This window comes from Rutilus rutilus, assembly GCF_951802725.1.
Source record: "Rutilus rutilus genome assembly, chromosome: 1".
NCBI classification, from domain to species: domain Eukaryota; kingdom Metazoa; phylum Chordata; class Actinopteri; order Cypriniformes; family Leuciscidae; genus Rutilus; species Rutilus rutilus.
The window spans coordinates 4,779,324-4,803,064 of record NC_140209.1 but is presented as its reverse complement, the minus strand read 5'-3'; the positions used below and the strand labels follow the sequence as shown (position 1 = coordinate 4,803,064).

The 23,741-nt window shown below is 39.5% G+C and overlaps 1 long non-coding RNA gene across 1 annotated transcript; it reads right to left on the bottom strand.

The window, feature by feature from the left end:
• Nucleotides 1–245: 245 nt before the first annotated feature.
• Nucleotides 246–7,139, bottom strand: LOC311305732. The gene is made up of 5 exons (XR_014630058.1): nucleotides 6,985–7,139; nucleotides 2,048–2,144; nucleotides 1,748–1,945; nucleotides 1,531–1,642; nucleotides 246–890 (listed from the first exon to the last, which is right to left on the bottom strand). It is a non-coding gene; the product is annotated as an uncharacterized lncRNA (long non-coding RNA).
• Between the last annotated feature and the right edge of the window lie 16,602 nt (nucleotides 7,140–23,741).

Sequence of the window (23,741 nt, the reverse complement as noted above, 5' to 3'; positions counted from 1 at the left end):
AAGCGCTCGGTTTTAACGCGGCCCGATTAAGGCTAAAGACACTCGGCCAAGCGCTCGGTTTTAACGCGGCCCGATTGCGGAACCCCGAGTGAGAGGACATAAGCTCGCCTCCAATCCCGTTCCTTATTTGGGCTTATTTTAACTTTGATTTCCATTCATATCAGGTTAATACTAAAATTGCTTAGCAGCCGTTATTTATACAAGATAAACAGAAACTAAAACAGCACAAGGAAGACAGGTTTCATGTTTAATGCATTTTTTATTAGACCACACTACAAAAATAGGATAAACACACTTTTTAATAACAGATTTGAATAGAATAGAAATAATATCACAGCATTAATGTAGAATCAAGGAGTTCAAATACAACTTTCCATTATCAACATTTTTTACTTTGAAACATTTAATTCTGGCCCACTGCGTTTAGTTGTCTATGCACACACACTTTTTAATAACAGATTTGATTTGAATTGAAAAGAATAGAATATAAATAATATCACAGCATTAATGTAGAATCAAGGAGTTCAAATACCATTTTCCAATATCAACATTTTTAACTTTGAAACATTTAATTCTGTCCCACTGCGTTTGAGTTGTCTACGCACACACTTTTTAATAACAGATTTGAATTGAAACGAATAGAATAGAATAGAATAGAAATATCACAGCATTAATGTAGAATCAAGGAGTTCAAATACCATTTTCTAATATCAAATTTTTTAACTTTGAAACATTTAATTCTGGCCCACCGCGTTTTTGAGTTGTCTGCCTGTTCGCCCTCTGGCTTCGGCCAGCATCCCTATCAGAGGCTAGCCACAGCCACCTGGTGATGAGCAGCTCTGTTTCCTCTTCTGTAGAATCTTTGGTCAGGGCATTGCGGCGGACTGCATCTGAGAAAAACACAAGATAGAAGAGGGCAGCATGACCACGTGATGTTACTCAGCAACCACCAAAACTTCATTTGGATGCAGGGCTCTACACTTACATTTCTTTTTAATTTAAAAAGTTTAGGAGCACAGTCAAAAATTTAGGAGCACCTTCTGATCAATGACAAATTAACCTACCCATTAAAAGGCGATATTTAATCAAATTACTTGCAGGGGCTTTTTTTTTTTTTTTTTAAGCGCATATTCTTAACTAAATCACAGCCTTTGTGATTTCATGATAGCACTATGCTATATTATGATTGTAAATGGTTTTAAATAGATCGCGTAGCCTTAGAAAACGGTGTAATAATGTTATTCATGGATTCTCGTCTGTGGAATGCGCCACTTCCGGTATTTTGCCGGTTACTCAACACGGGTAAATTGCAATTGAGGTTTTTTTTAAATCAAGTACTCGACTTTAATCGAGGAATCGTTACAGCCCTAGTTTCAATGGAGGGTGCACCCATAGAACCTGATCAGGTCAGTCGCACTGGTGCTCCTAAATACTTGTCACTGTCGCAGCCAGTAAAAAAAAAAAAAAAAAAGTCGCACTGTAGAGCCCTGGCATGTCACCACAGTGCAGTTATCCAGAACTGACACTCACCCAGAACCACACTTTTAATGAGTCTCGCCAGCGAAGTGTTCATTGCTCTTTTCAGGACCCAGCCCACAGTGTCTTTAAGAGTCATGCCTCCGACCATTCCAAGGAGAACAGTCTGAAACAAAGACATGTAACTCGTTAGTTATTTAAGGAATATAGCATGAGTGAGAGTGGGCACTGTCTTTTAGGAATGATCTGATTAATGCATAATTTAACTCACCAAATTCTTCTTCTCCTCTGGATTCTTTAATGTCTCCTCCAAACATTGTAGCTCCTAAATAGTTGAAAGTGGGAGGCCAAAATGTGTTGGGTCTGGCGTGAAGTCTGGAACTGCTGGAGATTTGTAGGAGCTGCATCAGGATGAGCAACTGCTGCTCTCTGATAGAATCAAGCTGGATAAGGATCTCCTTAGCAATTGCTGTAAGACACAAGAAAAAGCAGGCATAACAGATTAGTAGCAAAACATTGTATGTAGATATGTCAGAGTAAACCGAGAGAGATCACTTTGTAGAATTCCTACCTGTAGACACAGCCTCCTGAGAAGACTTGGTGTTGAGACTCCATGGTCTTCCATGGTGTTGTTTTCCATGGTTGTGTTGACATTTCTGCCTTTATAACTGAGGGGATTATAATCAGAGGAAGGTTAAGTTTAAAATAAAAATGTTGAATGTAATATATTTTTCTCCTGGTCCTTATTTTAAATAGGTCATAAAAAATATCAATATTATCGATATGACCGATATGAAACGCTTACATCATGATACAGTTTTCAGCCATATTGCCCAGCCCTAGGGTAGCTAATAAACTTTTCAAACCTGTCTGTACAGACCGCATTTAGCCAAAGGTAATGTTGATGTTAGCTATAAAGTGCGATTTCAGTTTGCGCCATAAAAGTACAACTAGAGGCCAATTCACACCGCAGACAAACGCCAGCAAACACCAACAAAAAAAAGTCACCAACAAAAGTTGGCCGTTGTATTCAGAATGTTATGAAAAATAAGTGTCATGTTCACACTGCCCCAACAGACAGACACCGACAAACTCAAGCACCCACGGAAAAACGAGATATTCATTCATTTTAACCAATACAAGTAAAAGATTGCAGCTTTCAGACACAACTTTCTTCTCGTTTTATATTGTTAAATGTCGAGAGTGCATCTGTTACAGGCCCCTGTGCAAAAGGCCATTAAATGCACTTCACGACGTCATGTCACAGCATTCACAAAATGGCGGACGGTCTGCACATAGATCTTCAAGTTCAAGTTCAAGTTCAAGTTACTTTATTTATACCCGAAGGTAGATTTTGTTTGCAGTAGAGTCACACATCATCACACATTACCACACATCATCATCAAAAATCATCAAAAAAGTTCTTATCGGTCAAGAATAAAATAATATATAAGCATACAAAATTGTATATAAATACAAGTAAAAAGATTTAAATACATAAGTAAAAATGTGTTTGCGGTAGACACGTATAAAAACTAAAAGAATAGAATGATACATACATATTAAATATTACAAAGAAGACAGAATGAACACTTGTGCAAAATATAGCTAGCCTATAACTTATTCCTCAAAGTAATGGCTGCAGGAACAAAACTATTCTTGTGTCTTTTTGTTTTACATCTGGGGATAATAAACCTACGCCCGGAGGGTAGAAGCTGGAACTCTGTGTGCAGTGAATGAGAACTGTCATTTAAAATTGAGCTAGTTATGCGCTGTACCTGTTTTGTGTATAAAGTCTCCACGTTAGGCTGTTGCTCACCAATCAGCCTGCTAGACCACTTTACTATTTGGTTGAGTGAGTTTTTATTTTTCAAAGTGCAAAAGATAAAACTGACTCAATAAAAGCATGATAGAATAGGGTCATGATGGATTTATCAACCTGGAATTTCCTCAATTTCCTCAAACAAAACAGGCGCTGATGTCCTTTTTTACATACCACTTCACAATTAGTTCCAAATGTGAGTTTGGAGTCAATTATCATTCCCAGATATTTATATGAATCGACACATTCAACGGTTTGACCACTAATTGATGTAATTTCTTGTGTTTGTTTTTTATTTTTCCTAAAATCAATGAGCATGTCATTTGTTTTGACTACATTTAATTGAAGGTGAGACGCCTCACACCATTCAACAAAGTCATCAATGACTGGACCGTGGCCTGTTTCACTGTCTTGGAGCAGGCTGACAATTACTGAGTCATCTGCGTATTTAATTATAGTCCTATTTTCCCACCTGCTCTGGCACATATTTGTGTACAGGATAAAAAGCAAAGGTGAGAGTACACATCCTTGTGGAGAGCCTGTTGATGAACAGACTTTTTCAGAAAGATTGCCATTCACTCTCACTCTTTGTGTCCTGTTTGTTAAAAAGTTGAGGATCCAGCCTACCAGGTTATTGCTTAAATCAAACTGTTCTAGCAGCCTTGTGATTAGAATATGAGGTTGAATTGTATTAAAAGCTGAGGAGAAGTCAATAAATAAAAGTCTGGCATGTGAGCCATTGTTATCTAAATGCTTAAAAAGTAAGTTAAGTAAAGTGACTGTGGCATCTTCCACCCCCCTACGGGGTCTGTACGCAAATTGCAGAGGGTCAAGTAAATGCTCTGTTTTTCTCAATATTTCAGACCTCACCAATTTTTCAAATACTTTCATCACTATTGATGTGAGTGCCACTGGTCTGAAATCATTAAGGGTTTTAGTGGTGTTTGATTTAGGAACAGGGATAACCACAGCATCCTTCCAGACCTCAGGTACTAATTGTGCCTCTAAAGACTTGCTAAAAATATGATGGAAAGGAGTACTCAATTGCTTTGCACAGGTTTTGAGTATGTGCCCACAGATATTATCTGGACCATGACTTTTATTAACTCTTATAGAGAGGAATGCTTTTTGCACTTCTGTTTGCGTTATATTAAAATGTTGAACGTCTACTAGCTGTTTACTCAAATTGTCAATCTCATTGCTAAAATCGAAAATGTTAAAACGATTGTAAAATTGAACAAGAGCACTGGCCAGCTCAGTATCTGAACTGAAACCATTCAGCATGACTGGGCTGCTGCTCTTTAGATTCTGGAGGCCTGCTATGGTTTTCATACTGTCCCAGGCTGACCCAAGGTTGTTTGTTGCCATCTTGTTCTCCAGTTTGTATTTATAGTCTCGTTTTGCTTTGAGAATTCCTATTTTTAGATCCTTTTTTGCTATTTGTAGTTCAGCAATGTCACCCCCCTTAAAACATAAGTTTTTTCTCTGTAAGCTATCTTTAACAGTTTTAGTTATCCATGGTTTGTTGTTAGGGTAGATTTTCACCTGTTTACATGGAACAAACATGTCTCTACAAAAAGCAATATATGAGCATGTCACATCAGTCCATTCATTTAGGTCATCCCCACAGGACTTTTGAAACATTTCCCAGTCTGTGCAATCAAAGCAATCTTGCAAGCATAATACGGATTCATCGGTCCAATCCTTAATTACTTTAATTTGAGCTTTATGTCTTTTTAGAACAGTTTTGTATGTTGGCAGCAAATGCACACAGTTATGATCCGCTGAACCCAGCGGCGGTAAGGGCAGTGATTTGTACGCGTCTTTTATAGATCCATAGCAGAGGTCCAGGGTTTTATCCCGTCTGGTAGGGCAGGAAACATACTGGTAAAAATTTGTCAGTATTTTCTTGAGACATACATGATTAAAATCACCAAGTATGAAATGTGGCGCCTCGGGTGAGAGTGATTGCATTTTTTGCACAGTTTCAAAGATGGTGTTAGAAGCCGACGCAACGTTCGCCCTTGGATGAATATAGACTGTTGTAATAAAAAGTTGTGGAAATTCACGGGGTAGGTAGAAAGGTCGTAGCGATACTGATAGAAGTTCAACATCTGATGTACAGATGCGTTCTCTTACAGTCACAGAAGTGCAGTATCGTTTGTTGAAATATAAACATACCCCGCCACCTTGAGATTTCCCCGTTACCTCTCTCTCTCGATCAAGTCGATAAGGTGCCCCAAATCCATCAATTGATAAATCGGTGTCCTGATCATACTCCGTCAGCCAGGTCTCTGTGAAAGCCAGGACACAACACTCCCTGAAGTCCTTCAGAAAGCTGACGTTTCCCTGGAGCTCGTCCATTTTATTCCTCAGGGACTGGACATTCCCGAGGATCATGGAGGGTAGAGGAATACGAGAAAGCCGCTGTTTTCGGAAGCGTTTCCTGACGCCTCCCCGCTTGCCTCGCCTTCTCTTTGTCGCTGTTTTACCCCCTGGGTCTTTTAGGATACAATCAGGCAGTTGTGACATGATGTCTGTGCCGCACGTTATCCCACAGTTCAGTTGCAGCAGTGTAGTTCTGGTGTACTGTAGCCTTCCATGGCTAACAGCTCCTTTGACGGAGTCGGAGATAAATAAACCAAAGAAGAGCGTCCAGAGGGCAGAAACGATTCTAATGTCCATTCTGTATACACGCATACATAGACAACGCAATAAAAATAAAAAACAGGACCGTAAGAACTTTTTCAATAAAAGGAAGATAAAAACACAAACACGAGAGCTCTAAAACTTCCGCGACAAACTTTCACTCACTCTCACTGCCGGTCGCAGCGTGCGCATGCGCCCATGAAAAGGACTTCACAACCCAGAACATTAATACACAAAATATTTGCAGCATGAACGAATGACAGGACTCGTGTGCATATTAAGTTGTTGTATCATACCTGTAAAAACAGGAGCGAACGTGTCAGCGTAATCATAATCCCCAGCAACTGTGAGGTCGCCGGCGCAGCTGCTCCTCTAACGTTATAAGAGTCCTCAGTTCATTTTCATAATAAGAGTCCCGATCTCACTCAGCAACAGACATGACCCAGCTTTCAGCAGACCAAAGTCCCACATCATTCCTCTATTTACATAAGTAAAATAAATATTTTCTTACAGGATCAAAATGTGCACATACTTTAGGACAAAACGTGTTTGTTGGCGTTTGTCTGTGCGGTATGAATTGGCCTTAAGCCAGCTAACATTTGTTCCACTTTATTTTCTTCCACAGATCAAAGACTGTGCTCGTAAATATCATTCACGTAAATTGCATTCAATAAAAATGGTGTCTAGCCTAGCGACTAATTCTTTGCCAACTAGCAGAACGAAAATATGATCTGCTAGCGCAAAAACAGCGCAGCTAACGGTAGTCAACATTAGCTTCGTTCGCGCCATAAAAGTAGCATATTACCCCCATTTGCACTACTTTACTCAGACAAAATTTGATATTGTTGTCCTAATCTTTCTTTTCGTTTCATCTAGGGAAGCACTGTCAAATGAACATGAACAAAGTTTAAACGGATCGATAATAATCAACATTTAATCAGCAACAGTTCGAAATATGTAGGTCGACGTAACTCGATTGAAACTATGCTCGGCATGAAATGTTGATGCTTTTTAAGGAAATTGAACACAAGACTTACCTCAAGTTCACTGTAATGACGCAGGATCGAAAAGGGATGATTTTAAGTCAGGCGTTGAGTTTTATCTCACCGAAAGTGAGACACGTCATGCGTGCTGACGCTTGCTGCAGCAACTGTTGAAATCGGCTTCATACTGGTAAACGCATCTGAGCCGAGCGCCCAGAGTTTAACCGTCATTGCTGGTAAACATTTGAAATAGCAAGTAAAATGAATTTGAGACTCAGTGTTGCTAACAAGACGTTGTGCATGTAGGCTACCCATCCCATCAACCCAAGTAAACACAGGATAGCTAACGTTACATCTTAAAAATTATGTTGGCCGGTAGAAACATTTTGGCCGGCATTTTGTTTCTGTTACCCACCATTGGTAAACGAGCCAAAAGTTAACAAAGTTGTATGTAGATGCCTGCCTGCAGGTGGCAAAGTGACTTGGCCTTATTGCGGTTGCCACTACTCAGCCGATGCGCGACTGACTGCAATCACCGTGACTGTGCGAGTGATGTCAAGCGCCCATGCATGTTTAAAATACACGTAAAGAATCTTCATGACAACTAAATATTTTTGCTATGGTTCTAAATATTAAAGAATGCTCTGTGCAAAATGACACTCGACGAGTATAACAAATACAGTCAGGAGTTTACGTCAATTTTAAAATAGTTTTTATGTTAATTATTGCTACATTAAAACCATCCTTTATTTAACCTAAGCCGAGACATTTCCAGAAGTGGTCCAGATCATACAGAAGCTAGAGCCGAGTTACCAGTTACGGTGAACATGAATCGGCCCAGTGCTTTACAGCCGTAACAAAAATGCATGTGCCAGAGCGAGCTGCGGGCCACAATCGGCCCGGTTAACACACGCCGATGCCGAGTCTAAGCCGCAGGCGCCGCGGGGCAGCCGAGCTCGGGCCGATTATACATGCTATCTGGGGTTCATAAACAATAAACTCGAGATCTATTTTCTTCCCTCAGCGCTGGGTCATTGTTCATTCAAATGCTAATTGCTAATGAGGCTGGAATGTGGCACATGATATCCTAATTCTAACATGGAGACAGTAATCATTTCAGTTTATTTTGTAGAAACTGTGTTGTGTAGAGTTCATATAGCCTAATTGTTCTGACTTCATGAAGCCTCATGGTGTGAATGAAACATCAAACTGACTAGAACAAGTAACACTTAAGCAAACAGCAAAGGACAAAGGAAAAAAAAAATACTCATTGCCCTTAAACTTTAATAATAATAATAATAATAGCCTAATAATAATAATTAATTACATTTATATAGCGCTTTTTTTTTTACCTTTCCAACGTGATGACGTAACACGTGGCGCATCGCAGACCAGCACAAGACGAACAATTGTGGTTAAAAAGTATATAATTATTTATTTATTTTTTAAATGACCGACCGTTTCGCCAGATAAGACCCCATTCCTCAGCTGGGATCGTACAGAGCCCTTTGAAGCACTTCAGAGCCCTTTGAAACGGCATTGATTTGAACTTCAATATTCTGGTTGCCGTTGAAGCCAATTGTGTGGAGAAAAATCCTGAAATGTTTTCCTCAAAAAACATAATTTCTTTTCCACTGACGAAAGAAAGACATGAACATCTTGGATGGCATTGGGGTGAGTGAATTATCAGGAAATGTTCATTTTTAGGTGAACTAATCCTTTAATAAAGCTAATTTAACACTCTGAAAGGGACTAAAAATTCTCTATACAAATATAAAATTAATTCAAATAAACATAAAAAAATATATATATATTACTTTGAGCTTTGCTAATGAATAATTAGCACATTAAACATTTTCAGCAAAGGTCACTCTTCCCCCGAGGTCTCTTGACTAGTCAGCAGACGGTGGTAGCGCTCCTTTCGTCCACCCGCTCTGTCTCTTGAATTCTGCAGCCACACCTTTATTTCACTCACAATTTCAGAATCAGGAGGACTTGGCTGAAAGGAACATTTTCTTACAGCCTCTGAAAAGCAAATAGGCATGAAACAACATCGTGTGTGGGAAGCAGAGGTGGGAGTAAGTCACTAAATGCAAGTCTCAAGTCAAGTCCAAGTCTTAACATTGCAAGTCAAAGTCAAGTCAAGTCATTCTGTTGTAAGGGTCAAGTCAAGTCAAGTCAAGTCATACTCTTTGTCAAGTCAAGTCAAGTCGCAACTTAGTCATCAAGTCATACCAAGTCACACACAGGCTCGTTTTACAAAATTTTTTTAACTCTGGGACTTTTATTACAGACACAGAGGGCTGATGGGTTACAAAAATAAATAAACTAACTTGTGTGTAATAAATAAAATATCATTAAGAAGCACTTTAAATGCTTTAAAATAAAAATAAATTAAATGAACACAAGTAAACAAGAATTAATACAACTTTTCCCATCTTGTGCTAGCCATACATATAGTTATTTTGCTGTGATGTCAAATTTCCAGATACTTACATAATTGTGATGAATTTAATCCTTTTTAAGTTATTATTTTGCAGTGTAAGATTCCAGTTAACACCTTTAAATATTACATAAATGTATTATGCATTTTTATTAAACTTAATGTGTATAAATCAGCAGCAAAAAGTAATTCTTGAAAAAATCTGCACAGTAATTTTATAAAATCTAAACATGTTAATAAAAACAAATTACTATTAGTACTCTTATCAAATTCAATCAGGCAGTCATACATTTCACAATTTTATATTTATATATTAATGTCAAGAATTCAGAAGTGTATTTATATAGCCTACACTACACAGAAATAATATACAATTAAATTATGCTTATTTTAAATGTATTGAGCAGGCTAGGTATAAAAAAATATAAGCTTTTAATAATCTTTCAGTGCGCAAAACTATGATAATGAAACGCTTCAAAACAGAACGCACAAAGCGCGTATGCAGAATGATGTGCTCAAAGCAACATGGAGTCACAGTGTTCAGCGCTGCGCTGCACAAGTGCGCATTTAAAAGTTCAAGGCACAAAGCGAAGAAATGTCGAGCGCACAAATCCTAGTGTATATCTGTCCAACAGTTTATTGATCATTTGTTTCACAGTTTTAAATTCCAGTTATTGTGCGTTTGATGCCGATTCATAGTCCTTGTGATGTGCGTGATCTAACAAGCACACGGTAGTGAGTCGTTTAAAAACAGCAACAAACTCCAACAAAATAAAGTCATTTTATGCAAATCCACAGCCTTTTATCTACAGATCATGCATTATAATGTGAATATATCATATTGGAGAATGGAGAGAGTTTTACCGTGCATCCAACCGGAAGAGGCGCGTGCGCTGTTTGAATACTGAATGGAGAATGATTGACAGCCACAGAGGAGGGAAAACGAGTTTCCGTAAAAAAAAAAAAATTCACAATAATTGAAATAAATTATTTTCCACAAGTCATTTCAAGTAAATAGGCACAAGTCCGAGTCAAGTCTAAAGTCACAAGGAGCAAGTCTAAAGTCAAGTCGAGTCTTTTCAGAGATCTAGTCAAGTAAGTCTCAAGTCCAGAAAATTGCGACTCGAGTCTGACTCGAGTCAAGTCATATGACTCGAGTCTCCCACCTCTGGTGGGAAGTAATTCATATATGTCATTTCTAATACCACATGCTAGCTTAACTGTTACAACCCTCCTTTCAGGTTCTGAAAAGGTCTCTTTTGGTTTGAGCCATTCCAGTTCAATTGAGTGGCTAAAGAATGGCCAATCAATGTTGTCAGTATTCTCCTAGCTGCAACTTGGACATTACACCCACCGATGGTTCCTAGATAGGCAGTCTAACAGGAAGGAAAATACACAAATTAAAAAGTGATTTGCATTGGTAAAAAATTTGGTTCAGGACAAAACATTTTTAAAAGCTTTCAGTCAGTGAAAAGTACAGTTCTAGTTATGGCAGAAAGTCAGGTGAAGTTGCACTGTTGCCAGTTTGGGGACAGTAGGTTCTCTTACTTCAGACCCCCCTGGTGACTATTTCTCAAAAGCAATTTCTTTGAAATTTCTCTGCGACACTTTGTTGAGAAGCTACAATTGTTAGAACAGCGCCACTAGTTGATCAGAACAATGGGTCAATTCCCAGGCAAGGGACTGTAGATACACTATATGGACAAAGAATGTGGATCCATTGACTTGGTTCCCCCTTTGCAGTTACAACAACTTTCACAAATACTCTTGTGGATGTTTGAGCATAAAATTCCACTGACACCCCACAATCTTGTGAAAATCCTTCCCAGAAGAGTGAAAGTTGTTGCAACTGCAAAGGGGGGACCAAGTCCATGTTAATGTATATGGATTTTAATGGCATGCCATTGAAGTTCTTGAGGGTGTAATAGCATACTTTTGTCCATATAGTGTATGTAATTTCTGTCTTACCAAATCTTTCCGACGTTGATGATCTTCCATTTTTTGCTCCAAGTTATCCATGTCCTGGTAGCTTTGGAGGGGTAATATGACGTCATCAGGCAACGCGACCTCTTTTGTGCTCGATCGAGAGATATTTGCTACTGTTCTCTCCAGCATAGTCAGCCTGTCCTTAATCTCCTCTAGTGTACTGACTAAATATCTATCAATACCTGAAAAGGAAGAAAACAATTAAAACTGAGCACAGAGACCGTTTTAGCAGAATAATAGGCCAACTATGGGGTGGTGTGGCGCAATGGATAAGACACATGCCTTTGGTGTGAGAGACCCGGGTTCGAATCCACTGTGAGACACCAATGTGTCCCTGAGCAAGACACTTAACCCCTAGTTGCTCCAGAGGCGTGCGACCTCTGACGTATATAGCAATTGTAAGTCGCTTTGGATAAAAGCGTCAGCTAAATGAATAAATGTAAATGTAAACTATAAACTCACAATAGGGGTCTAAAAACAGTGTGCCCCCTAGAGTCCAGTATTGTACAGCATTTTGGCTACGTTCAGACTGCAGGCCAAAGTGACCCAAATCCGAAAAGCACTAGTCACATGGAATCCGCTCTTTTCCAGGTCGGATTTGGGCCACTTTCATATATGGGCCAATTCCGTTACAGGTCGGATTAAGGGTGGTGGTGGCGCAATGGATAAGACACATGCCTTTGGTGTGAGAGACCCGGGTTCGAATCCACTGTGAGACACCAATGTGTCCCTGAGCAAGACACTTAACCCCTAGTTGCTCCAGAGGCGTGCAGACCTCTGACATATATAGAGCAATTGTAAGTCGCTTTGGATAAAAGCGTCAGCTAAATGAATAAATGTAAATGTAGATAAAAAAAGAAAAGAAAATCGACCTCAGTCTGGACAGTCAAATTGGAATTCATGCGACTCTGACGTCACTCTAGATTGATCATCGTCACAATATGCTCTAGCGGGAACGAGAACAGCGGGTAAGAGCAAATTTAACTCTCTTTTTCTCCTCCCCCTCGTTATTATTTGCTTAAATTCTTTCTTCCACCTGAAATCAACCTAAAAACAAAACCGTAGATGCTAGCGCTAACCTCTGTGGCCTCCATGTTTACTTCCGCACGATTTACGTCATATTACACTTTTGCGCATGCGGGCCACATTTAAAAAATAATGTGAACAGTCAGTCAAAAAAAAATAAAAATAATCGGATCTGGCAATAATTTGGAATTGAGCATTAAGGCCTGCAGTCTGAACGTAGCCTTTGTGGCTTTCTGTGTCACTTTCTCTGTACTATAATGCTAAATATACACATATACATGATATTGAATGTTGTTGAAATACTACTGTATCTGTAATAGGTGAAAATAATGAAATAGGCTAATGAATAGAGATGCACAGATTGACCGGAATTGGCAGGGGGTTTCGGCGCTGAGTCTAGTTTTTGTTGCGCTGCTCACGCTCAAGCAAACTTTGGATGGACAAAATAGAAATTATTTCACACAAAAAGTGCTCAAAATGCACATAATAAACATGTGTAGTGTATTTTAACAAAAACTGGAGTATGTCAGAAAATAAAATGAATAATCACAAATATTTATAGAAGATTTACGCATTTAAGCTTATTTTTAATCATTCAGTTTGGGTAAAAGTATGCATTATAGCGATTATTTGTTCAAAAAATTTTCTATGTTCTATGCAAAATGTTCTATTAAAGAAAAGATAGAAAATAAATATTTGTGTGTGCTGTAAATTGGTTAGAAAAAATGAAATCAGAATCGGCTAAAATCGGTATCGGCAGGTCAAACTCAATGAAAAACTGGAAATCAGAATCGGCCTAGAAAGTTGTAATCGGTACATCTCTACTAATGAAACAATAAAATCCACAGACAATACATTACAGACAAAATCCAAATATTATTAGGTAATGTAAGGCCTAGCCTTATAAGAAAGAAATGGATACTAACATTGGGTTCTTCTTTCAAGAACCAATTCTCAATGAATAACCATCATTACAAGATGTAGCCACAAAGAGTAAAAAATACTTTTGCTTCCAAGGCTAGAGAGGAGTAAGCCTTTTTACAGTCTACTAAACATACCTGCTGATAGAGAGTGCCTCACAGGAAGGGGGAAGGCTGCAAGTGATGGACGGCTTGCAGGTGGAAGGTGGCTCTTAGGTGAAAGTTGACTCACTGGTGGAAGGAGACTCGCTGGTGGAAGGTGGCTCGCTGGTGGAAGGGGACTCGCTGGTGGAAGGGGACTCGCTGGTGGAAGGGGACTCGCTGGTGGAAGGGGACTCGCTGGTGGAAGGCGACTCGCTGGTGGAAGGGGACTCGCTGGTGGAAGGGGACTCGCTGGTGGAAGGTGGCTCGCTGGTGGAAGGGGACTCGCTGGTGGAAGGCGACTCGCTGGTGGAAGGGGACTCGCTGGTGGAAGGTGGCTTGGAGACAGAGTAACCAGAGAGTTATGACCAGAAGGTGGAAAACCCATGGGTGGTGGTGGAACTGGTGGCTGGTGTACGACTGCAGCTGTGACCATTTGTGACTGTCTCTGCCGTTTCAGTGGAGCAGGGTCAGGCTCGAAATCAATGGAACACCTTTAAGGGACACATCACTTTTCTCATATTGTATAACTTCTTTTAGCTTTTCATTTTCATTTACCAGGCACACTGAGACACTTTAAATGATACCAAACATGCATATTTACTTTTTGCACATCCTTGACATTGTTGTGTAGGTTTTCAGGGAGTTCTAGGTGAGGAGGAGAAGGGGGAGATTGTCCAAGTGAAGTGTGATCTGCGTCTCGGGTGTTGCTTCAAATGTTAATTCCTGTGTGCCTTCTGTTCTCTTGAGGGGGAGCCCAGAGTTTTGGCACCCGCCTTACACTTTCAATTTGATTGTTCTTATTTTATTACTTACTGTTTACTTTTCTTTACAAAATTTAGGCTGTTAAATTCATATTATTTAAGCTAGAAGTTTTAGCTTTGGTAGCAAAATTGGAATAGAGTATATGAATTTTCACAAGCATCTAGTTTCGGTGTCATACCTGCCTGTTTTTGTGTCATGGCTGGTAAAAAAATATCTTTAAGTACTTTTTCTGAATTCCCCGGCCATTGGCAAGTGTGGTAAAAAGGCAGTTTTATGCCCTGTGTGTAAGGGTAATCTAGGGCTGCATTATCAACCGAATTTAAGCTGGAATCATGAATTGGCTCAGCATTTTGAAATCACAAAGTCTAAATAAAATATTCATATGCTGAGTGTGTTTCCCTGAACTCCAGGAATGGGGTTAAGAAGCTCATAATAGCAGAATATTTCCACTGTTTATGAACCCCTAATCCAGAGACAGCCATGAAATCCAAAACCAAGAGACATAAGACCAGGAAAACGCTCAGAGATGCAGTGTAAACAACTGACAAGACTTCGCAGGGAAGGAGTGTGGACACCAGGGGCCTGTACCATGAAGGTAGCTGAACAAACTTGGGGTTACAGGATTAGTTTTGAGTTGACAAAACCAAACCGATGCAATCAGGCTTTATTGGTACCATGATGCAGCTCATCAACTTTCTCTGTCAAGTCAGGCTTTGATCCTCAAGCTATGATTACTCCACGCGCGCGTGCACATACAAGAGTGACGTCGACACTGAACAACCAATCGCGGGAAGCGAGAGCGATATATTTTTCCGCGGAGGAGCAAGAAATAATCATTCAGAATTACGATGAATTTAAATATGTATTTCAAGCTCGAAACAATACGGTCTGCTGCCAAAGCAAGAGAAGATTGTTGGAGAAAGATTGCTGATTGTTAATGTGTAAGTTAAACAAATACGTTCTATATTTATGTAAAATTATGTATATATGTATTTGTAGCCTATACATGTAATATAGCCTATAGCCTATTTTTATCATATATATAAAATGTGCATGTACTAAGAAAGATTAATATTTATTGATTTTTAGATGCAACCCCAACTCCAAATGTTCTTGGCAGCAGATAAAGACAAAATATAAAAATATAATTCAAAGTGGTGAGTATTTACCACAACCTTTTATTATTTTTGTGAACATTTTATCACAAACACTTGTTTGCAGCAAACAGAAATAAAGAGTTAAATTCAGAAAACCAGAATACTCTGTGGTGGAGGAGTTGGCTCTGAGTAGGCAATAAGGGACGGCCGATTATGGATGGGATTACAGGTGCTGTACAATCTGACCCTGGTGCTGGCTCCTCTAAGCAAGTAACACTGGGTACATGTGCAATACATTACTACTTTAAGTTTTAAATATGGCTGACTGTATGTTCTGCAGTAGAGGGAAATACAGTGTCCCTGTTGAAGCCAGCACACACACACACAGTCTCCCACACAGAGGTCAGTATGCAGCAGACAGAACACCAAACATAACCTGCTTTACAACAGTTATGCTTTACATTGGCCTATTTTTATTTATTACGGTGGAGGAAATGATGAAGACACTCTGTCTGTGTGTTCTCAGACAGTTGCTGATGTGAATGCACTGGGCTTTTTATTATGGCAAACATTTGAATGTGTGGCATGGAAAAGGGACTGGCCCTTACACATCTCTTTTATTGTAGGATTTTTCACAACCCGCCCCAGAAACTGAAGCCTCTACCTCAATGGGCTTCAGAAGAAATGTGTAAGGATTTAAAACCCTTGACATAAATTACAGTCAGTCCTGTGTTTGTAGGAAGTCAAGGAACTTTTTGTGATTTGATGAGCCTCCAGAAAACTTGTAATGATCATGTTTGTGGTGGAATTATGTTTCAGGTGGAAACAGACTCAGTCAGGGCCCTGTACAAAAGGAGACTTGAACTAGACTGCACAAAAAAGAAGACTTGAACTAGACTGTTCACTAAAGGAGACTTGAACCAGACTGTTCACTAAAGGAGACTTGAACTAGACGGCACACTAAAGGAGACTTGAACTAGACTGCTCACTAAAGGAGTCTTGAACTAGACTGCTCACTAAAGGAGTCTTGAACTAGACTGCTCACTAAAGGAGTCTTGAACTAGACTGCACACTAAAGGAGTCTTGAACTAGACTGCTCACTAAAGGAGTCTTGAACTAGACTGCTCACTAAAGGAGACTTGAACCAGACTGTTCACTAAAGGAGACTTGAACTAGACGGCACACTAAAGGAGACTTGAACTAGACTGCTCACTAAAGGAGTCTTGAACTAGACTGCTCACTAAAGGAGTCTTGAACTAGACTGCACACTAAAGGAGTCTTGAACTAGACTGCTCACTAAAGGAGTCTTGAACTAGACTGCACACTAAAGGAGTCTTGAACCAGACTGTTCACTTAAGGAGACTTGAACTAGACGGCACACTAAAGGAGTCTTGAACTAGACTGCTCACTAAAGGAGTCTTGAACTAGTAGACTGCTCACTAAAGGAGTCTTGAACTAGACTGCTCACTAAAGGAGTCTTGAACTAGACTGCACACTAAAGGAGTCTTGAACTAGACTGCACACTAAAGGAGTCTTGAACTAGTAGACTGCTCACTAAAGGAGTCTTGAACTAGTAGACTGCACACTAAAGGAGTCTTGAACTAGTAGACTGCTCACTAAAGGAGTCTTGAACTAGACTGCACACTAAAGGAGTCTTGAACTAGACTGCACACTAAAGGAGTCTTGAACTAGTAGACTGCACACTAAAGGAGTCTTGAACTAGACTGCACACTAAAGGAGTCTTGAACTAGACTGCACACTAAAGGAGTCTTTAACTAGACTGCTCACTAAAGGAGTCTTGAACTAGTAGACTGCTCACTAAAGGAGTCTTGAACTAGACTGCACACTAAAGGAGTCTTGAACTAGACTGCACACTAAAGGAGTCTTTAACTAGACTGCTCACTAAAGGAGTCTTGAACTAGTAGACTGCTCACTAAAGGAGTCTTGAACTAGTAGACTGCTCACTAAAGGAGTCTTGAACTAGACTGCTCACTAAAGGAGTCTTGAACTAGTAGACTGCTCACTAAAGGAGTCTTGAACTAGTAGACTGCTCACTAAAGGAGTCTTGAACTAGACTGCACACTAAAGGAGTCTTGAACTAGACTGCACACTAAAGGAGTCTTTAACTAGACTGCTCACTAAAGGAGTCTTGAACTAGTAGACTGCTCACTAAAGGAGTCTTGAACTAGACTGCACACTAAAGGAGACTTGAACTAGACTGCTCACTAAAGGAGTCTTGAACTAGACTGCTCACTAAAGGAGTCTTGAACTAGACTGCACACTAAAGGAGTCTTGAACTAGACTGCACACTAAAGGAGTCTTGAACTAGACTGCACACTAAAGGAGTCTTTAACTAGACTGCTCACTAAAGGAGTCTTGAACTAGTAGACTGCTCACTAAAAGAGTCTTGAACTAGACTGCACACTAAAGGAGTCTTGAACTAGACTGCACACTAAAGGAGTCTTGAACTAGACTGCACACTAAAGGAGTCTTGAACTAGACTGCTCACTAAAGGAGTCTTGAACTAGTAGACTGCTCACTAAAGGAGTCTTGAACTAGACTGCACACTAAAGGAGTCTTGAACTAGACTGCACACTAAAGGAGTCTTGAACTAGACTGCACACTAAAGGAGTCTTGAACTAGACTGCTCACTAAAGGAGTCTTGAACTAGACTGCACACTAAAGGAGTCTTGAAGTAGACTGCTCACTAAAGGAGTCTTGAACTAGACTGCACACTAAAGGAGTCTTGAACTAGACTGCACACTAAAGGAGTCTTGAACTAGACTGCACACTAAAGGAGTCTTGAACTAGACTGCACACTAAAGGAGTCTTGAACTAGACTGCACACTAGAAGGAGTCTTGAACTAGACTGCACACTAAAGACTGTTCACTAAAGGAGCTGGACTGTGAGCTGAGGAGGCTCCAAAAAAAAAAAAAATTGGAGATCAAACAGCTGGATTAAACTGATCTCAGTATGTGAACTTATTTAACCAAGTAACACTTTAGTATGAATATTTATTAATGCAACTTTCTCTTGCTCTTTTTCTCCCTCCCATCCCACAAAACCAATAAAACAGTTTGAGACCTATCTGCAGTTTCAATGTGCTTTTATTAAGTGTAATATTGTATGGTGATTGCATCTACATCTGCACCAGCTGGGTGGTCCGCTCTGGTGACTCTGAAGCGCCGAACACAGTTGAAATGTGCCTTTAGGATGCCAAAGGTCATCTCGATCTTCAGTCTGGTTTTACTGAGGGCCACATTGAAATGGTGCTGTGGCCCTGTCTGAGGGTCATGATAGGGGGTTATTGTGTAGGTTTTTTCTATCTGAGTTCAAATTAACAGTGTTTTGTACTGTACCAAATTTAACTTGCTTTCCTCAAAGCGCTGAAACAACAAAGACTCACGGAAAATTCGTGAGTCAAGCACGGGAGCCAGGCCATTTGGCATCCAAACTTGTGATCATACGTTCATGACCACAAGTCGTCTGCAGATGAAATGTTTAGTAGATCATTGTTATATCTGTTAATGTTACTATTAATTTAAAGATTCATCTCACAGAAAACAGCCATCTCACATATTCACATCATCTCTACCTGAACATTAAGGCTGTGATAGGACTTCCTATTAACATAATCTGCCTCATGTTCCCCTAGAGCAGTGGAGATTGGAGCAATAGACTGCATACATGTTGCAATGACTCTAGGGAATCCTTAAAATATTTAAAATAATTCTTAACATGTATTGTATAGTACATTTGTGAAATTTGCTCTTTTTTTTTTAAGTGTTCATGTGATGTCACCCTATCAATATATCTTAAACCAGCAATTTTGTAAAAGCCCTCTTTTATGGACATGGTCGATAAATGTCCGGGGAACACTATTAAAGAAACTATTCATGTACTCCTGCAGAGCGACCTTGTGAATGGTTTGACAAACCGTGTTTGCCCCTAGCTTCTGTGCGTCAGCCACCGTGCAAGTAGCCTACCACTTGCAAAAAAACACAACGCAATATTTGCGGTACAGTAAGTGCATGAATTCGACGTGTTAAATTCTTTATGTGCGGCGAAAAAAGTTCGCAAAGATAAGATATTGCTACCCGGAAAATCGGTATCTTTCATACAAATAACAAATAACAAAAAGGGGATTTTGTCATGCTAAAAACTCTTTTTTTATTTGATTTTTACTTGATTTGGAAGAAAAGGTGAAGTCATTGCGACACTTGGAATAAGTTACGTCACCTATATGTTTCATGCTCTCAGCTGATTGGTCAAACTTCAGTCTGAGATCTTGAATCCAGAACATAACCTGCCCCAGAGCAGGTTAGCCGTGCAGCGTAAGATACCATGGCAACGAACACCGATTAAAGCCGAGCTACTTTCATAGTACCTAAAACCCAGGGTTGGCAGAAACTAAACTGAAACATAGCTGGCTAGCCACCTAAACCGGCTTCATGGTACAGGCCCCAGGCTTATATGGGGTGAGCTAAACAAGGTAATGACACACAGGTGGACGTGATCATGGCTGATTGGTCTGGACAAAGGATCATGGGAAATGTAGTTTGTGGATGTGTGGTGATTGTCCGGGTTGGCGTGTCCTCTGATGGTTATCCCGGGCACTCTCGCTCGTTACACCACGTCATTTTTTGTTTTGTGCATGTTATCACAGAAAACAACATTTATTATCCATTGTCATTTTGCTTCTCAAATAAATGTCCCTTAATTTAAGAATATTACTTTAAAAGAAGATTGTTCTTTACTCAAATTAGTTCCTAATATAGCTTCTTTTTTAAACTGGCATTGTAGACGATGGATATTGTTGCCTCTATTGTAAGTTGTTGTGAATAAAAGCATCTGCTAAATGTAAGTTTATTTAGATTCATAAAATTTCTGTAGATCAGCAGCAAACACGTCATATCCAACAGATATCCTTCTTAATATATCTATAAATATAACTTGAAAATCAAAAGTAATCATTTTATCCTACTTTTTACATCATTTTAGTTGTTGTTGTTGTTGTTGTTTTTTTTAACACATGTGAGCAGCTCAGTGTAGGTAGGGATAGCAACAACAACAGTTAGGGATAACTGTCTTATGTCATTTAAAAGCAAGTGATATTGATTTGAATTTTGTGAACCTAAATATCTATTCAGCAACAAAAACAAGTATTTGCCTATATCTGTTAGTGTTACTTGAGAACCATTTTTTTCTTATAGAAAATAAAAAGTAAAAAAATATGGTAATATGGCAATAAACTTTTTCCCGGACTGAGAAATCATGGCTTATGCATGCTTAAATGTCACATGATTTCAGCTCAGTAATCCTCCTCAAGTTTCAGACAGTCGGAAACATACGTCGAAATATTGCCTTGCCTACTTTTTCACTGTCGCTCGTTTTTCGCTTGATATTTGCATAAAGTCGAGAACTGTCCACCCTTTTTGCCGCTCTCGGAACGCTTTCTCCGGTCGCTGTCAATCCCATAATGCACTGCGAATGAATACGAATGAATTGAAAACGCTCGCTCCGCTCCGTGTCAGTGGACTCGCACCATTAGGGAAGAGAGACTGCTCATGGCAGGTTAGACGAGCTGTTTCTCTCCGGCCAAAACCGTCCAGCTTCCATGAGCCTTCCATTCCTCCCTGACCTCCGTTTCCTCTCGCTAAAGAGAGTAAAGGGCCGTATGCTGAAGCCTCCACTCGCATCCAGAGCTCCAGTTAGATCATGACCTCGAGTGCGGTACTCTGTGGCACAGCTGGATAATCACTGTGGTGAGCGTGTGGCCTTCTCTCATTTCATAGAGGCAGTGTGTTGAAGCCTGAGTTCCAGGTAGATGATGCTTTCAGGTCAAGAAACCTGTGGTAAGGCCATCTCAATCATTTCCCTGTAGTGAGTGAAGTTGGTTTTCTATTGAGCTCATTGAGGCATGATAGCAGTGAGGGCAGTGGCCACAGGGAGTATTGTGACTGACAGTCTGGTGTGGTTCTATACATGAACAATAATAACAATAATGAATATACAGTAGATACAATGAGGCAGAAACAGTACTGAACAAAATAAAAGTAATTCAATAGCATAAAGATAAGGACATATACAAGTCCAGCATTTACCTCAGGTTTATACACATATTCACTTTAAATAAACGATCACGTAATATTACATCACATAATCAGAGGTGGGTAGAGTATCCAAAAACTGTACTCAAGTAAAAGTACAAGCACTTATAGAAATATTTACTCAAATTAAAAGTAAAAGTAATAATCTTAATAGTTACTTGAGTAAGAGTAAAAAAGTATCCAATGAAAAAACTACTCAAGTAGCGAGTTACTAGTTACTTCGGATCATATAGGCCTATATATATATATATATAAAATGACATCTAAACATATGAAAGTATCGTTTCAAAGACGAGAGGACAGCACCTCTAGCCACCACTGCTGTGTGCCGTAGTGTACAGCATCGGCTAAATTTAACACTTTTCTAAGTTTCCACACGTTTCCTAAAGACAAGGAAATACAGATGAGGTGGGTAGTTAATATAAGACGAGACCATTTTACAGTTACAAACCAGACAAGAGTGTGTAGCCGACATTTCCAAAGTACAGACCTGATCGGCCGGCCGCAGACGTCTGAAGAATGGAACTGTCCCGTGACAACTTCAGTCTTCCAGCCCCACGGACCGGAGGTTGGGAAAGGGTAGAGCGACCAAACACACACACATTGCATACCGAAGCCCCCTCTATGGATGTGGAATATTCGGACCACGACTACTGCCCTGGATTTGTCCCTGGACCACAATGAAGATCAAATAGCGAGGCTGCAAAAACAATTTGAGGAGATAACCGTCAGCACCAAGATCTGTTTGGAGCGTTTTGCTGCCTCCGATGATGACATTAGGTTTTACACAAGGTAAGCTGACTCAGAAGTTCCATGAACATTCATTAACACATTAATTTCACCTCACCTCACCAGACATGTACTGCAGCAGTGACCAACAGCAAGCACGTGTGCAAAGTAGGCATGCCAATCCCTCTCGCCTACGGCAAGTCCAAATAAACTGGGATTGTTATAGATCTCTTAGGAATCAGTGCAAGACTCACACCCGAAATGCTAAATCCAGTTGCTATAGAGACTGTTTTCTTAATGATTTTAAAAACCCTAGACAGTTCTGGGATCATTTGAATCGAGTTCTCAATAGGAATATTAAAACTCCTGTTAATCAATTGAAAATGAATAATGTTAAAATTTCTGATCCTTCCCTTATTGCTCATGCTTTCAATCAGCATTTTACTGCAATTGGTGACTCCAGTCATGTTTATTCTCATACTAATGATCATGTCTCAATCTTTTCTTTTACACCTGGCTCATTTAAATTTAACAAAATTATGCCCATTGACGTTTTTAATGCTATAGCTGATCTGAAGGAATATAGTAGTGCTGGTCCGGATGGGTTTGAGGCTAGGTATATTAAACTTGCTGCTCATGTATTGATATTTCCACTTGCGGACCTATTTAATCTGTCTTTGAATATTTTTACTGTACCCGCTACATGGAAATGTGCGAAAGTTACCCCTTTATTAAAAACTGGTGATGCTTCTATTATGAATAATTATCGTCCTATCTCTATTATCTGTTCCACTGCTAAAATATTTGAGAAAATTATTTTTAATCAATTATCAAAATTCATTATTCAGAATAATATCTTATCCGCATTTCAATCTGGCTTTAGGCCCAATTTTTCTACCACCACAGCTTTATTAAAGTTCACCAATGATATTTTCTCTGCCTGTGATAAGGGACAGCTAACTGGTGCTATTTTTATTGATCTTTCAAAGGCCTTTGACATGGTGGATCATTACATTCTTCTTGATAAGCTTTATGCAATAGGTTTGAATCAAAGTGCTCTATTATGGTTCAATTCTTATCTTCATAATAGACGGCAGTGTGTTGCTTTTAAAGGTTCACTGTCTGATTATTTATTGGTTGATAAGGGTGTTCCTCAAGGTTCCATTCTAGGACCCCTTTTGTTCTCGATATTTATTAATGATTTATCACACATCTGCTCCATGAGTAAGATTCATCTTTATGCTGATGATACAGTAATTTATACTGCTGACTCTGATATTCACCAGATCCAGAATAGGTTACAAGTTGACTTTATTATGACTCAAAAATGGCTTCACAGTAACAACCTAGTGTTGAATATGGAAAAGTCCTGTTGTATGTTTGGGACGAGGCGCAGAAGACCATGTGCTCTTAACTTACAACTGTATTTTGCTAATGGGTCCTCTATGGTGAAATCCGAAAAATTTAAATACCTTGGTTTGTGGATGGATTCTGAGTTTACCTTCAAACCCATAGACAGTATATAAACTGGACACAGCGACCCCATTGGATTCAACGGAGACAAGTGAAGTCAATTAGAGGCACTAACTTCCT